This window comes from Loxodonta africana, chromosome 4, assembly GCF_030014295.1.
Source record: "Loxodonta africana isolate mLoxAfr1 chromosome 4, mLoxAfr1.hap2, whole genome shotgun sequence".
Lineage (NCBI taxonomy): Eukaryota > Metazoa > Chordata > Mammalia > Proboscidea > Elephantidae > Loxodonta > Loxodonta africana.
Genome location: NC_087345.1, coordinates 116720973 through 116739555, shown reverse-complemented (window position 1 = coordinate 116739555; position 18583 = coordinate 116720973).

Sequence of the window (18583 nt, the reverse complement as noted above, 5' to 3'; positions counted from 1 at the left end):
CAAATACTAAATGCAGCCTAACTTCTAGCAAGGTTAGCGTAAAGCTTCACACTAAAGGCCGTTTAGTTCAGTGCCTACAACCCAATACAGCGTGTCTGACATTGGACAAAGAACTATTGCTGAAAGGCACACACACACACTCACAAAAACAACCTGAAAAGACAAATCACAGAACCAGACTCAAATATGACTCAGGTATTGTTATCAGATCAGACAGGGATTTAAAATATCTACAGTTAATATGGAAAGGGTTCTAACAGAAAAAGTACACAACATGCAAGACCAGGTAGGTAATGTAAGCAGAGAGATGGAAACTATAAGAAAGATTCAAAAGAAAATGCTAGAAAATCAATGACATGGTAACAGAAATAAAGAATGCCTTCAATGTACAACCCAACGGGAATGGGTCCTGCCCAGTGCAATCCCTCGAATCTGTTAAGAGACACCAGACCTTCGAGAAAGAGAAATTGGGCTTTAATGCGAGCTGGTCAAGCAAGAGCTCAGAGACTTAAGTCTCAAATCTGGCTCCCAGAAATTGGATATATTTAAGGCAGTTATAGGGTTTGGGATAGGGAACTTATGTATAATTCAGGAAATTTCTGGGAATAGGCGGGCAATTTCAGGAACTAATTAACATGTATAGGGGGTTCAGTGCGGGTGCAACATGATGACTGAGAGGTATAACACATGAAGTTTATCTAAGGTCAGCTTTGCAGCTTATTGCTCATGTCCAGATGGAGTGGGGGGGGGGGAGGGTGGTGGTGATTAGTAGTGAAGTGGCCTTGAGCAGAGAAGCAGTAAGATGACCTTGTGTTGTTACACAGACAACACAGAAAAGTCTTATCAGGAACTCAGAGAGCCTGGCTGGGATGGAGGAGGGGGGAGTAGCTTAACCCCATCAGTTACATTTCAGAAGGGGGAACAGTTTAACCCCGTCAGTTATGAATAGGTGCATTAATAGACTCAAAGGAAAAAATGAGTGAACTTGAATAGATTGGATTGGAAACATGTTGAACATTTCAAGGTCAACACAGGGGTCAAACCTTTTAAAGCCCACCCCACAATTTGGGTGTCTTATTGTTTCCGGTCTTATTTCTCACCATTTCCTACTAGATCCTATAGGTGCTGGCCACAACAGGCATTTTCTGGTCTCTGAACACATGTTAACCCCAATTCTCTGGTATGATCCTTTGACATCAATGAAATTTTCCAGACTTCAAGACCCAGCTCAAATTTCACAAAAGCCAGCAAAGAATTTAGTGAAAGCCAGTAAAAAGTTCCAGAGCTGAAACCCCAAAATAAAAATGAACAAAAAAAGAACAGATTATCCAAGAACTGTGGGGCAGCATCAAAAGGTGCAGCATATACATAACTGGGATACCAGAAAGAGAAAACAAGGCAGAAAAAATATTTGAAGTAGTAATGGCCAAGAAGTTCCCCAAATTAATAACAGACACCTAGCTACAAATTCAGGAAGCTCAGAGAATACCACATACCAAAGGATACATTTTTTTTGAAAAAGGATGAGGGAGGAGGAGCTGCTCCGAGGTAAATAAGCAGAGACCATATCATAAAAAGTCTTGTGAATTACATTAAGGAATTTTTACTTTATTCTGAGAGAAAGAATAGAGAGAGGCCCTTGAAGGACTTGAAGCAGGAAAAGCTTTTCAGGAGGAGGTGAAATTTCAGCTGGGCCTTGAAGATGAAAATTTCATTGATGTTAAAGGATCATACCAGAGAATTGGGGTTAACATGTTGTGTTCAGAGTTGGAAAAGGTCTATTGTGGCCAGCACCTATAGGATCCAGTAGGAAATGATGAGAAATAAGAGCAGAAACAATAAGACTGCCAAATTGTGGGGTGGACTTTAAAAGCCTTGACCCCTGTATTGACGTTGAAATGTTCAATGTCTTTCCAATCCAATCTATTCTATTTCCATTTTAATTGTCGACTTTGTGCTTGCTATTGCCTTCTTTGGAAACCCTGGTGGCACAGTGGTTAAGAGCTACAGCTGCTAACCAAAAAGTCGGCAGTGCCAATCTACCAGGTACTTCTTGGAAACTATGAGGCAGTTCTACTTGTCCTATAAGGTCACTATGAGTCGGAATCGACTTGATGGCAATGTGTAGTAGGTAGGGATTGCCTTCTTAAAACTTACAGTGACTCCATACTGTACATAGAATAAGGTAAATGCTTCCCAGACCAAGTGTTACAGCTCTCTTATATGACCTTCCTGCTCTCTACCCTGACTATAAAACCAGCAGAGAGCCAAGAAATAATAACACAAAGGGAGTGGAAAATAAGGTCACTTATGCTTCCAGCAAGTCCACTCTAGGCTTCATCCACTCAAAGCTTTTTTCTGACTTGAAGGCTTTGTATCTGGAATGCTCATTTCCTCCACTCCTAGCTAACTCTTACTTATCAGCCAGGTCTTAACCAACACTTCCTCAAAGAACTTTCCTTGACTACCCACCTGAAATTCACTCCTTAGCCCACTCTTCCTTTTTAGCACGTAGTACTTATCTGAATGTTCATTTGTTTACTGTATGTCTTTCAGTTACAAAAGGTCAGCAAGCCTGTCTATTTTGCCTGCATCATATTGTCTCAGTGTAGTAGATGTTGTGATCTGACATGCAGATCACCCCCTTCAAGGCTGTAGGATTTATTCCTTGGACTTCTTGGAGTGTTGTTAGTCAGCTGTTAGCCCTCTAAAGAACAGCCTCAGCTGAACAGAGTTGCCTCACCAAAGGTCACTGTCATGGTTTAAATTGTGTCCCAACAAAATATGTGTTGTAAATCCTAACCCCTATACCTGAGGTTATTATTCCATTTGGGAATATTTTTGTTTTGTTAATGAGAGTGTATAGAGGGTACTTTAAACCAATGTCTTTTGAGATATGAAAGAGATTAAACAAGCAATCAAGCAAGCAGAGATGGGGGAAAGAGATGCCATGCCACATGAAAATCACCTGGGAGCAGAAGCTCAAATGAGACAAGAACCTTCCTCCAGAACTGACAGAGAGAGAAAGCCTTCTAGAGCCAGCACCCTGAATTTGGACTTCTAGCCTTCTAAACTGTGAGAAAATAAATTTGTTTGTTGAAGCCACCTACTCGTGGTATTTCTGTTATAACAGCACTAAGTAAAAAAGATAGTCACTCTGTTTCCTGAGGCAGCTCATATCCAATGACTGATGCAGGGAAATAAAAGTCTGGCCCTATTTCTTAAATAAGGAACAACATGAGGGGCCATGTCAGCTTCAGAGTTCCCTGTGGGGTACATAGCAACCCATTTCCTCCTCCTTCCTTCCTTCCCACCCAAGCCTCCTTCATTCCCTCCAATTCCCTTCTACAAGAAAGAATCCCAGGAACACTCTTTGGTAAACATCCTGGACTCTAATCTCCCTCTGAATCTGATTCTCAACCTGTAACAGTCAGTAAAATTTTTTTGAATGAGTAAGTAAATAAGTATACAAAAGAATAGATCCTGGGTGGAGCCAAGATGGTGGAATAGACAGGTGCTTCCGGGGAGCCCTCGTTACAACAAAGACTCAAAAAAACAAGAGAAACTAGTATATTTGTGACAAGCTAGGAGCCCAGAGCATCAAAGGCAAGCTTAGACAATGAACTGAGGGGCAGGGGGAGGAAGAGACCGTTCAGAAGTGGAGAGGAGTTACCAGACCTGAATCGCAGGGAGCCCTTAGGCACCATTCCCAGAGCAGTGGTGGCAGCAGTGGTTTGGTACTAGTGTTCAGATGCAGTTTCCTCGGGGAGAAGCAGCCAGCCACACAGCCTACTCACACCTCTGGAACCTGAGAAGAACAAACAAAGAGAATCCAGGGATCTTCTAGATGAAAGTGCATTCCTGGAATTACTAGATGCAGAGTACAAAAGTTTAATATACAGAAACCTTCAAGACATCAGGAAGGAAATGAGGCAATATGCAGAACAAGCCAAGGAACACTCAGATAAAGCAACTGAAGAAATTAGGAAGATTATTCAGGAACATAATGAAAAGTTTAATAACCTGGAAAAATCCATAGACAGACAGCAATCAGAAATTCAGAAGATTAACAATAAAATTACAGAATAGACAACTCAGTAGAAAGTCAGAGGAGCAGAATTGAGCAAGTAGAAGCTAGAATTTCTGAACTAGAAGATAAATCACTTGGCACTAATACATTTGAAGAAAAATCAGATAAAAGAACTAAAAAAAAATGAAGAAACCTTAAGAATCATGTGGGACTCTATCAAGAGAAATAACCTATGAGTGACTGGAGTACCAGAACAGGGAAGGATAACAGAAAATACAGAGAGAATTGTTGAAGATTTGTTGGCCGATAACTTCCCTGATATTGTGAAAGATGAGAAGATATCTATCCAAGATGCTCATGGAACTCCACATAAGGTAGACCTTAAAAGAAAGTCACCAAGACATATTATAATCAAACTGGCCAAAACCAAAGATAAAGAGAGAATTATAAGAACAGCGAGGGATAAACGAAAAGTCACCTACAAAGGAGAGACAATAAGAATAAGCTTTTTTTTTTTTACTCAGCAGAAACCACGCAGGAAAGAAGGCAATGGGATGACATATTAAAAAAATTGAAGGAAAAAAATTGCCTGCCAAGAATTATATATCCAGCAAAAATGTCTCTTAAATATGAAGGTGAAATTAAGGCATTTCCAGATAAACACAAGTTTAGGGAATTTGTAAAAACCAAACCAAAACTACAAGAAATACTAAAGGGAGTGCTTTGGTTAGAAAATCAATAATATTAGGCATCAACCCAGGACTAGAACCCTGGGCAGAGCAACCAGAAGTCAACCCAGACAGGGAAATCCAAAAAAAAAAGCAAAATTATATATATATAAAAAAAAAGCTCAAAACAGGGTAACAGCGATGTTATTATATAAAAGAAGACAATATTAAAATAATAAAGAGGGACTAAGAAATCTAATCATACACCTTCTATATGGGGAGGAAGATATGGCAATACAAAGAAATAAAAGTTAGGTTTAAATTTAGAAAAGTAGAGGTAAGTAACAAGGTAACCACAAAGGAGACAAACTATCCTACTCATCAAAATAAAATACAAGGGAAAAATAGAGACATAGCAGAAACAAAATTAACAAACAATATGAGGAAAGGACAATATATAAAGAAAATCTACTCAGCACATAAAATTAAATGCGAAAAAGAAGCTGTCAACAACACACAAAAAAAGACATCAAAATGATACCACTAAATTCATACCTATCCATAATTACCCTGAATGTAAATGGACTAAATGCACCAATAAAGAGACAGAGTGTGGCAGAATGGATTAAAAAAAATCATCTGTCTATATGCAGCCTACAAGAGACACACCTTAGACTTAGAGACACAAACTAAAACTCAAAGGATGGAAAAAAATATATCAAGCAAACAACAATCAAAAAAGAAGTGGCAATATTAATTTCTAATAAAATATACTTCAAGGTTAAACCCATCATAAAGGATAAGGAAGGACACTACATAATGATTAAAGGGACAATACACCAAGAAGATATAACCATATTAAATATGCATCCAATGACAGGGCTGCCAGATACATAAAACAAACTCTATCATCATTGAAAAGTGAGATAGACAGATCCACAATAATAGTAGGAGACTTCAACACACCACTTTCGGTGAAGGACAGGACATACAGAAAGAAGCTCAATAAAGACACGGAAGATCAACCAAATTGACCTCGTAGACATATACAGAACAGCCCACCCAACAGCAACCAAGTATGCTTTCTTTTATAGTGCACATGGAACATTCTCTAGAATAGACCATATATTAGGCCATAAAGTAAGCCTTAGCAGAATCCAAAACACTGAAATATTACAAAGCATCTTCTCTGACCTTAAGGCCATAAAAGTGGAAATCAATAACAGGAAAAGCAGGGAAAAGAAATCAAACACTTGGAAACTGAACAATAACCTGCTCAAAAAAGACTGGATTATAGAAGACATTAAGGATGGAATAAAGAAATTCAGAGAAACCAATGAGAATGAGGACACTTCCTATCAGAACCTTTGGGACACAGCAAAAGTGGTGCTCAGAGGGCAATTTATATCAATAAATGCACACACCCAAAAAGAAGAAAGGGCCAAAATAAAAGAATTATCCCTACAACTTGAACAAATAGAAAGAGAGCAACAAAAGAAACCCACAGGCACCGGAAAAAAACAAATAATAAAAATCAGAGCTGAACTAAATGAAATAGAAAACAGAAAAACAATTGAAAGAATTAACAAGACCAAAAGCTGTTTTTTTGAAAAAATCAACCAAATTGATAAACCACTGGCCAAACTGACAAAAGAAAAACAGGAGAGGAAGCAAATAACCCGAATAAGAAATAAGAGGGACGATATTACAACAGACCCAACTGAAATTAAAAGAATCATATCAGATTACTATGAAAAACTGTACTCAAACAAATTTGAAAACCTAGAAGAAATGGATGAATTCCTAGAAACACACTACCTACCTAAACTAACACAAACAGAGGTAGAACAACTAAATAGACCCTTAACAAAAGACGAGATTGAAAAGGTAATCAAAAAACTCCCAACAAAAAAAAGCCCTGGTCTGGACGGCTTCACTGCAGAGTTTTACCAAACTTTCAGAGAAGAGTTAACACCACTACTACTAAAGGTATTTCAGAGGATAGAAAAGGACAGAATACCACCAAACTCATTCTATGAAGCCACCATATCCCTGATACCAAAACCAGGTAAAGACACCACAAGAAAAGAAAATTATAGACCTATGCCCATCATGAAAATAGATGCAAAAATCCTCAACAAAATTCTAGCCAATAGAATTCAACAACATATCAAAAAAATAATTCTCCATGACCGAGTGAGATTCATACCAGGTATGCAGGGATGGTTCAACATTAGAAAAACAATTAATATAATCCACCACATAAATAAAACAAAAGAGAAGAATCACGTGATTTTATCGATAGATGCAGAAAAGGCATTTGACAAAGTTGAACACTCATTCATGATAAAAACTCTCAGCAAAATAGGAATAGAAGGAAAGTTCCTCAACATAATAAAGGGCATTTATACAAAGCCAACAGCCAACATCATCCTAAATAGAGAGAGCCTGAAAGCATTCCCACTGAGATCAGGAACCAGACGAGGATGCCCTTTATCACCACTCTTATTAACATTGTGCTGGAAGTCCTAGCCAGAGCAATTAGGCTAGATAAAGAAATAAAGGGCATCCAGATTGGCAAGGAAGAACTCAAAGTCTCTGTATTTGCAGATGACATGATCTTATACACAGAAAACCCTAAGTAAACCTCCAGAAAACTACTGAAACTAACAGAAGAGCTCAGCAGAGTATCGGGATACAAGACAAACATACAAAAATCAGTTGGGTTCCTCTACACCAACAGAAAGAACATCGAACAGGATATCAAATCAATGCCATTTACAGTAGCCCCCAAGAAAATAAAATACTTAGGAATAAATCTTACCAGAGATATAAAAGACTTATACAGAGAAAACTACAGTACACTTCTGTAAGAAACCAAAAGAGACTTACATAAGTGGAAAAAGATACCTTGCTCGTGGATAGGAAGGCTTAACATTATAAAAATGTCTATTCTACCAAAAGCGATTTATACATTTAATGCAATTCCAATCCAAATCCCAATGACATTCTTTACTGAGATGGAGAAACAAATCACCAAATTCATATGGAAGGGAAAGAGGCCCTGGATAAATAAAGCATAACTGAAAAAGAAGAACAAAGTGGGAGGCCTTACTTTACCTGATTTTAGAACCTACTATACTGCCACAGTAGTCAAAACAGCCTGGTACTGGTACAACAACAGATACATAGACCAATGGAACAGAATTGAGAATCCAGACATAAATCCATCCACATATGAGCAGCTGATATTTGACAAAGGCTCCAAAACAGTTAAATGGGGAAAAGGCAGTCTTTTTAACAAATGGTGCTGGCATAACTGGATATCCATCTGCAAAAAAATGAAACAAGACCCATACCTCACTCAAAAACTAACTCAAAATGGGTCAAAGACCTAAATATAAAATCTAAAACAATAAAGGTCATGGAAGAAAAAATAGGGACAACGTTAGGAGCCCTAATACATGGCATAAACAGTATACAAAACACTATTAAGAGTGCAGAAGAAAAACTAGATAACTGGGGGCTCCTAAAAATCAAACACCTATGCTCATCCAAAGACTTCACCAAAAGAGTAAAAAGACTACCTACAGACTAGGAAAAAGTTTTTAGCTATGACATTTCTGATCAGCAACTGATCTCTAAAATCTACATGATACTGCAAAAACTCAACTACAAAAAAAAAAAAAAAGACAAACCAATTAAAAAATGGGCAAAAGATATGAATAGACACTTCACTAAAGAAGACATTCAGGTAGCTAACAGATATATGAGGAAATGTTCACGATCCTTAGCCATTAGAGAAACGCAAATTAAAACTACAATGAGATTTCATCTCACTCCAACAAGGCTGGCATTAATCCAAAAAACACAAAATAATTAACGTTAGAGAGGCTGTGGAGAGATTAGAACATATATACACTGCTGGTGGGAATGTCAAATGGTACAACCACTTTGGAAATGGATTTGGTGCTCCCTTAAAAACCTAGAAATAGAACTACCATACGATCCAGCAATCCCACTCCTTGGAATATATCCTAGAGAAATAAGCCTTTACACAAACAGATATATGCACACCCATGTTTATTGCAGCACTGTTTACTCTAGCAAAAAGATGGAAGCAACCAAGGTGCCCATCAATGGATGAATGGATAAATAAATTATGGTATATTCACACAATGGAATACTATGCATCGATAAAGAACAGTGAGGAATCTGTGAAACATTTTATAACATGGAGGAACCTGGAAGGCACTATGCTGAGTGAAATTAGTCACTTGCAAAAGGACAAATATTGTATAAGACCACTATTATAAGAACTTGAGAAATAGTTTAAACTGAGAAGAAAACATTCTTTTGTGGTTACGAGAGGGGGGAGGGAGGGAGGATGGGAGAGAGGTATTCACTAATTAGATAGTAAATAAGGTGAAGGGGAAAGACAGCACACAATACAGGGGAGGTCAGCACAACTGGACTAAGCCAAAAACAAAGAAGTTTCCTGAATAAACGGAATGCTTCGAAGGCCAGCGTAGCAGGGGCAGGGGTCTGGGGACCATGGTTTCAGGGGACATAAAAGTCAATCGGCAAAATAAATTCTGTTAAGAAAACATTCTGCATCCCAATTTAAAGAGTGGCGTCTGGGGTCTTAAACGCTAGCAAGCAGCCGTTTAAGATGCATCAATTGGTCTCAACCCATCTGGATCAAAGGAGAATGAAGAACACCAAGGACACAAAGTAATCACGAGCCCAAGAGACAGAAAGGGCCACATAAAACAGAGACTACATCAGTCTGAGACCAGAAGAACTAGATGGTGCCCGCTACAACCAATGACTGCCCTGACAGGGAACACAACAGAGAACCCCTGAGGGAGCAAGAGAGCAGTGGGATGCAGACCCCAAATTCTTGTAAAAAGACCGGACTTAATGGTCTGACTGAGACTAGATGGGCCCCAATGGTCATGGCCCCTAGACCTTCTGTTGGCCCAGGACAGGAACCATTCCCGAAGCCAACTCTTCAGACATGGATTGGACTGGACAATGGGTTAGAGAGGGACGCTGGTGAGGAGTGAGCAGCTTGGATCAGGTGGGCACTTGAGACTATGTTGGCATTTCCTGCCTGGAGGGGAGATGAGAGGGTGGAGGAGGTTAGAAGCTGGCGAAATGGACACGAAAAGAGAGGAGGGAGAGAGCAGGCTGTCTCACTGGGGGAGAGTAATTGGAAGTGTGTAGCAAGGTGTATATGGGTTTTTGTGTGAGAGACAGACTTGATTTGTAAACTTTCACTTAAAGCACAATAAAAATTATTAAAAAAAAGAATAGATCCTATCCCAACAGGGAGGTAAAATAATTACTGTTACCTGAATTGGCAAGGGTAAGCATATTAATTATTTTCTAATTATTTTGATGGCTACAATAGAGTTGTTATGAGTTAGAATCGACTTGACAGCAGCAGGTTTTTTTTTTATGTATTATTGTGAAATTTTAATAGTCTCTCTTAGTCTCTCCTGTGTCTGGTCTTTTGTTTGTTTTCTACATACTGATACAAATCACTTCCTTCGAGCCTAAAAGGTTAGACTTAATGTCACTTTAGAAGAATGTTATCTTAGATAGGAAACTCTGGTAGCTTAAGTGCCACGGCTGCCAAACAAAGGGTTGGCAGTTCGAATCCGCCAGGTGGTCCTTGGAAACTCTATGGGGCAGTTCTTCTCTGTCCTGTAGTGTCGCTATGAGTCGGAATCGATCTGACAGCACTGGGTGTGGGGTCTTCCCTTAGATAATTACCTAGTGCTATGGTCTGCATGAACTGGTTGGAGAAGTTGAAATGATAATACTTCTTGGTGTTGTAAGCTGCCTTCTTGTCAGCCCTAACACATTGTGACCTCATGTGTTACAGAGTAAAATTGCTCCATAGGGTCTTCTTGGCTATAATCTTTACAGAAGCAGTTCACCAGGGTTTCTTCTGCAGAGACGCTGGGTGGCCTCGAACAGCCAACAGTTAGGAGCCAATAGCAAATGTCTTATGCCACTGAGGTTCCTTACATTGATACATTAACCCGTTGCCCAGTCCAGTCGATTCCAACTCATAGTGACCCTACAGGACAAAGTAGAACTGCCCTATAGGGTTTCCAATGCTGTAAATCTTTATGGAAACAGACTACCACATCATTCTCCCGCAGAGCGGCGTAAGAGTTCAAACCACCAGAGCTCCTTACTGATATATTAGTACCAAAGAATTTTGGTTTGTCCACATTTCATTGATGATATTTCTGATGCAGGATTATTTCCTGCTTTGGTATTAAACTGTTCTCAAAATGAAAAGATAAAGTAGATACCATTTTAATTATTTGTATGCTGAAGAAAATATTCTGCCTACTTCAGAAATCTCAATGGTTGACAATTTGGCCACTGGGGGTCATCACAGATCTAGCTTTACAAAATATGCAGGTCAACCAGTAGATTGGAAATAACTGAGCCAAATAAGATTTGATAATATATTTTCATTGTTCAACCTTCATAATAGAGCTTCAATATCCACCATAGGGAATTCTTTATAAAGTACATTTTCAGCATTTTGACCCCTTTTCACAACAAATCATATGGAAATAAAGTTTCTTCTAACTGCTTGGAGATGAACTCTGAGCAAGTGGGAAAGTTCTGAACAATGAAAGAGGACATGTAAGGAGTTATATTACTACCTTATGAGTGGGCAAGAGCCAGCTAAAAAGAAAGCTATATCCCAATGCTACCCAGCTCTGTCAATGAGGGCCTTAAAGGTGACATTTATTGGCATTATCTTCTTTTAACACTTTTGTGCTCCTCATTGTACAGATGCAAAAACTGAGGCACAGAGAGGCTAACAACTATCTAAGGTCAGACACGAGGTGGCAGAGCCAAAATTCCAGACAGAGAACATTTCTAATGGGAGCAGGTTATACTTTTGGTGAAGGCCTACACAGTGTTTTCTCAAAATGTGGTTCCTCATCTAAAAATACCCATTGCCATTGAGTCGAGTTCCTCATCCACCTGCATCAAAATCACATATATTGCTGTTGTTAGGTGCCTTCAGGTTGGTTCCATAGTGACTCTATGTACAACAAAACGAAACACTGCCTGGCTCTGTGCCGTCCTCACAAACATTGTTATGTTTGAGCCCATTGTTGCAGCCGCTGTGTCAACCCATCTTGTTGAGGGTCTTCCTCTTTTTCACTGACCCTCTACCTTATCAAGCATGATATCCTTTTCCAGGGACTAGTCCCTCCTGATAACATGTCCAAAATACGTGAGATGAAGTCTTTCCATCCTCACTTCCAAGGAGCTTTCTGGCTGTACTTCTTCCAAAACAGACTTGTTCGTTCTTCTGGCAGTCCATGGAAATATTGAATATTCTTCACCAACACAATAATCACATATAATGATTATTAAATATACTAACTGTTAAAACTATTCTTAGCCTCATCCCAGAGCTATTGAATCAGACTCTCTGAGATAAGGTTGGACATCTGCATTTTAGTAAAATTCTCAGCCGACTCTTGTGCACACTAAATTTGAGGACCCTTTAGCTGGAAGGGAAACCCTGGTGGCATAGTGGTTAAGTGCTATGTCTGCTAACCAAAGGGTTGGCAGTTCGAATCCACCAGGCACTCCTTGGAAACTCTGTGGGGCAGTTCTACCCTGTCCTGTAGGGTCGCTATGAGTTGGAATCGACTCCACAGCACTGGGCTGGGGTTAGCTGGAAGAGTGAAGTCAGAAAGTCCTCCTCTCCTGGAAAAGGAGGTGAGAGAGAATGGCCCCCAGAACGTGTGGCAGGGATGAAATCAGGTTTAGGAACTGCTCCTATATCCTCTTAAACAGACATTTCTTGTGCATTAGAGAGCCTCTTCCTGATTACCAGGAGGTCTCAGGTGGTCCCAGCTCAACCCACCTTCCTAAGGACTTACACTTGTCCATCTGTGGCAGCTTCCTCTAACTCGAGTCATTGTGGAAGCTTTAACAACATACAGATACCAGAGAACTATGCTAGACCAATTAAGCCAGAATGTCTGGGTGCAGGACTCAGAGAACTGATATTAAAAAAATTAAAATTCCAGGTGAGTCTCATGTGCAGCCAGAGTTGACAGCTACTGTTCTTGAGCAAGAGTTCCCAAAGTGAATTTTTAGCAAATACCCCCAAAGTAATTCTCATGCAATATTACACAAAATACACTTTGGGAAACTCTGTCTTAAGAATCAGAAGGCAGAACAACAACAACAAAAAAGAATGCCGAGGAAATTTGAAAAAAAAAAAAAAAGTAGACTAATACTCCCGTAGGCAAAATTCAAGGATGCCTGGCTTTCAGGATGCAGAGACCAGGCAGTCTTGAGCCCCATGTCAGAGACTGAGGAAGAGGGGTCTGTCAAGGAGCCACCAAATTCATCCATATTTCCTTTTGTCTCATGTCTGACTCACTTGGTCAGAGGGTTGCACTTTGCAAAAGATGGAACCTGATCGGCAGTGTGGATACATCAAGGCATGTTTGTAGCAGAACAGCTGTGATTTAGGTGTACCCACCACATATGAGGGACCAGTGCCTCCCAACTGCAACTCCTGGGGCTCCTTCCTGGATGCCATTCCTGACCCTCCACGCACGCACGCACGCACGTGCACACACACAGCTTCAGGTCTGCAGGGCTCTATCATTACACTTTTCCTCTTAATTATCGGCTTGTGCTGGTGGATACAAGCTCTCTGAAGAGTCAACACTGTCTGGCTTATTTATTCATCATTTTTTTTTTTTTTTTTCCAGGAGGGAATACAGCAACTGGAGTCCATTCTAAAGGATTTGCTATTTTTCACCTATAAACTAGTGGGCTAATTCTCTTAAATGGAGATTCTTAAGTGTCTGCTTAGCAGAAGTAGTGATAGGAGGAGAGGAATTGAAGTATAGTTAGGTCCTGAGGTGGCTGAGGAAATAACACCGCATTTCTGTATCCTGTTCCTGCCATCCTCCACCCCCACCCTGCATCCACACTCTTCATCCTTCCCATTTCTCAGTGGTATGTCACCGAGAGACAATTCAGAGCGTGGGAAAGGTCCTCAACCAGATGGGCCCTCGGGGGTCTTTTTGTAGTATTCTCATTTTATAAATAAGCATATTACCACCCAAGTTCTCTTTCTTAGTATTTCAAATGTTACATTTCATACAGAGGTTTGGGCTAAGGCCAAACTTTAGAGAGCAAATACCTGTGATTGAAGCTAGGCATTTGCTTAAGCCAATAGATGATTGTACTTAACAATATAGGTATAAAATGAGCCCTGGCTAGTGTGCTTGCTAGCTGTCCTTCCTGCCATATTTGGCCTTTGCTTGATTGACATCTTGGAAGGAGCACTGTGACACGGCCTGTCACTGCTGCCTAATCGTGAGGGCCTCAGTTTTATTCACATTTTGTAGATGGCTAGAGATAATTCCTACTTAGGTTTTACGAATCTCAGGAGGGAACTTCACTTCACCCACAGTTGCCTGCATAACCTAACTGAGGTTAGTTAGAAATCAGGAGGTGATTCTCACAAAACAGGATTTTGTTGACCTTTGTAATGTAAGCAAAAGAAGAATGAAATATTTATTGAATTGATTAGGATTGTCTTTTGGAGCTAAATTAACATTATTATTATTCATTGTGTATTATTACCATTAAAAAAAAAAACCCAAAACAAAACTTGTTGCCATCGAGTTGATTCTGACTCATAGTGACTCTGTATGACAAAGGACAACTGTTCCACAGGGTTTCCAAGTAGCAGCTGGAGGATTTGAACTGCAAAACGTTTTGTTTAGCAGCCAAACTCCTAAACACTGCACCATCAAAAAAAAAAAAAAACACCATCAGGACTCTGTTATTAACATACCCAGTAACCCAGTGCTGTCGAGTTGATTCCGACTCATAGCAACCCTATAGGACAGAGTAGAACTGCCCCATGTTAGTAACATAGCAATTTTAAAACATTACTGTCTGGAGTTAATCAATTTCATTATATAACTATCCACCAATTTATCATTATAGTTAGTGATCATCTGTATGGTACCTAGCAGGATTTACCTAGTTACTCTAATTTATTTTAATTAAAATTCCTCTTTGGGCCAATTACTCAGAAATATGTTGTCTCAGCCTCAGCCTTGGCTAGTCATCACAGGATGTTCTCTCCCTGCCTGCCTTACTCCCCCTTCAATTATGTCTTACTCAGACCCTGGTGGACCATGAAACTTTCACAAAAGGAAGAAGCAATCTAAATAATTGAGACCCTCTAAAGACCTAAAAAAAAAAAAAAAAAAAAAATTTTTTTTTTTTTTTTAAAGACCTGTAGTTTCTTGTCTCTATTGGAGAAAACTTGATACTATAAATTAATATGAATAATTGAAGTAGCAAATTTGAGTTGAACAAAATCATATTTATAGAAATATAAATGCACATACATATATATCATAGATACAGGTGGTTGGATTTGTAGTCCTGTTGTTAATTATAGCTTCAGAGTTTTCTTCCCAGGGATAATGATCACCCAGTCAGTCTTCAGTTGAGGATTAGTAAACTCTCCTAGCTCTGTATCAGTAGTCAGGAAGATTTTAAACTAGTAATTATTATAGTGCAAATGAATAACAACAACAAAAAATGTCTAAATTTATTTACCAAAACCTGTTTACCTATAGCTTGAGTTCGTGCTACCCAAACTTTGGAAGGATAATAATCCAATTTGCCCATATCTAAATGGGGCATGCACGGAGTTTGTCTATAATTGCTTTCCTAATTGGCAACTGGTGGGCTAAGTGGATTGGTGACTCCTTATTTATTCATGCTATGTGTAGCTTTCCACTCAAGCTAGCCATAAGGGATATTTCCAGCTTATTCCTCTGCTAAATCCTAAGAAACTTCCATCCAGGCCTGTATCTGTGCATCTAGAAAAAGGATCAACAATTCTCATATTAAACTAAAGTAAAAGAAAACAAGGTGAATGTTATTTAAATGCTATATTACTCCTCTCTTTTCCCAAACTGATTTTTAATCACCTGATTTTAGCTGGTATTTTATAAATGTATGAATGAGCTGTTTAAAGACAAAAAATATTTCTATTCAAAGTTTTACAAATTACAAGGAGAAATTGTATATATATATATAAAATGGAAACCCTGGTGGCGTAGTGGTTAAGTGCTATGGCTGCTAACCAAAGGGTCAGCAGTTCAAATCCTCCGGGTGCTCCTTGAAAACTCTATGCGGCAGTTCTACTCTGTCCTATAGGGTCGCTATGAGTTGGAATCGACTCAAGAGCACTGGGTTTTTAAATTCTTTTTTAATATATAAAAAATGTTAAAAACACATACACATCATATGAACCCAGACAGAGCGCTCCACCAGATTTATTTTACTCTATAGATGGTAGTTACACATCATTCTTACAATTTAAAATTGTTCTTCGTCTACTTTTATGTTTAAAGGAAAATTGGTAGTCTTTCATTACACTCAGAATAGACTGAGATACTAAAAAGCAAGAATCAATAGATAGTATTTTGTGACAGGTTTCATTTGGAAAGCAGGAAAAAAGAATCCAAAGTAACTGTAAACATTCATGCCAATAGGATCAGGAGGATGAGCAGATAGATAAAGATACAGCGATGTGCCCATTCATTCCTTAAATCATCCATTCATTAATTTTTCCATTTAACACACCCTTACTGAACAATTTCTGTGGGCAATACATCGCATCAGTCACCGAAGAGGTTTCCTACCAGCTCCCTGTCAGTTACAACAAGTTTTGGACTACTTGTATAATATGAAACTGTTAAGTAATAATGGAAGGGACTATATGATTAGGCTTAAAAAAGAATTGACTAGTGCAGACATCAAGTACTAAGAGAATACCAAGATAGGATCAAAGTGGGTTGCAGTAATGTAACCGAGTTTTCTGGAAGACCGAATTTAAAGCCGTCCATGAATTCAATTTACAACCAACCTACTAAACACCTATTATGAGTGCTGCATGGGACTTGATGTGGTGGAGGATACACAAATGAACAGGATATGGACCCTAACAACAAGAACTTTACAAACTAGAACGGGGGACATTTACTTAATAATACCTAATGATTGTGCTTGCTTTGACTACTAACTTAAAGGTTTGCAGTTTGAACACAGTGTCACCATGGAAAAGGCAGCCAAGGAAACCCTACGATTCTACTCTGTAAGACATGAGGTTGCCATGAGTGAAACTGATTCGAGAGCAACAGGTTTGATTTGAAGTGGTTAAGTGTCTGAAGTAAAATATAAGGGAAGTGAAAAAAAAAATTTTTTTTTTCTCTTATCATTGGAGAGCCAATAAAGGAAGAAACGAAAAATAAGGAGGAGGAGGAAGAGAAATCAGAACAGGTTTTCATAGAGCTGGTGATAAACCAATGGTAGGGAGAAATGCTTTTAAGGCACAAACAAACCCATGGAAGTGAAAAAGTGCCAGGTAATTAAACCATAGAAGAATTATTAGGACTTAGCCATTACTCATTTACTACACAGTGGAAGAAGAGGGCAGAGAAATGAAAAAGAAATGAGACTAAAAAAATAAGTGACAGAGAAATTCAATAGAGTAATAGCTGGAGGGAGGCAGTTTGGATGAGGAAATGTATATCAAGTTGTTTTGTCTGTTCCAGTGAAGTAAAAAACAAAGTGGTATGTCAGAGATCAGGGGGAGAGATCCACAGCTTATATCTGAAAAGAAGAAAGCCCAAGTAGACGTGGATATCAAGGCAATCAGTCTGCAGCATGTCCTCAGCAATTTTATGGAGTCAATTTAGCTCATATGACTACTGGTGACTACTTCTACTCACAACCTTGCTTGCTGAAAGCAAAGAAGGCTTGAAGCACTTACTGAGGAAGATCAAAGACTACAGCCTTCAGTATGGATTGCACCTCAATCTAAAGAAAACAAAAATCCTCATAACTGGACCAATAAGCAACATCATGATAAATGGAGGAAAGATTGAAGTTGTCAAGGATTTCATTTTGCTTAGATCCACAATCAATGCCCATGAAGGCAGCAGTCAGGAAATCAAATGACATATTGCATTGGGCAAATCTGGTGCAAAGGACCTCTTTAAAGTTTTAAAAAGCAAAAATGTCATTTTGAGGACTAAGGTATGCCTGATCCAAGCCATAATATTTTCAATCACCTCATATGCAGGCAAAAGCTGTACATTGAATAAGGAAGAATGAAGAATTGATGCCTTCGAATTGTGGTGCTGGCAAAGAATATTGAATATACCACGAACTGCCAGAAGAACTAACAAGTCTGTCTTTGAAGAAATACAGCCAGATTGCTCCTTGGAAGCAAGGATGATGAGACTTCATCTCATGTACTTTGGACATGTTATCAGGAGGGACAAATCCCTGGAGAAGGACACCATGCTTGGTAAAATAGAGGGTCAGTGAAAAAGAGGAAGACCCTTAAGGAGATGGATTGACACAGCGGCTGCAACAACAGGCTCAAACATAACAACGATTGTGAGGCTGGTGCAGGACTGGGCAGTGTTTTGCTCTGTTGTATACAGTGTCACTATAGGTTGGAACCAACTTGACAGCACCTAACAACACCACTTCTGCTCTCTAGGGAATGATCCAGGAAATAGGCAAAGGGTGAGTAGGAGAATTTTGAGGAACTAGCCAGAACGTATTTGTACATTCTTCAACCCTTCTCTTCCCTCCAGTAGCAGAGATACTTACAGTGGGTGTGAGTTAAAGTTAGGGAGGATGGCATTCTCACTAAAATGAGGATGCCCATTGATTAGGGAGCTGCTTGCATCTGATACATATAGCAGGTAAAAGAAAAAAAAGAAGTGACTACTTAAGGATATATTTTAGTTGCTTTTGGCCT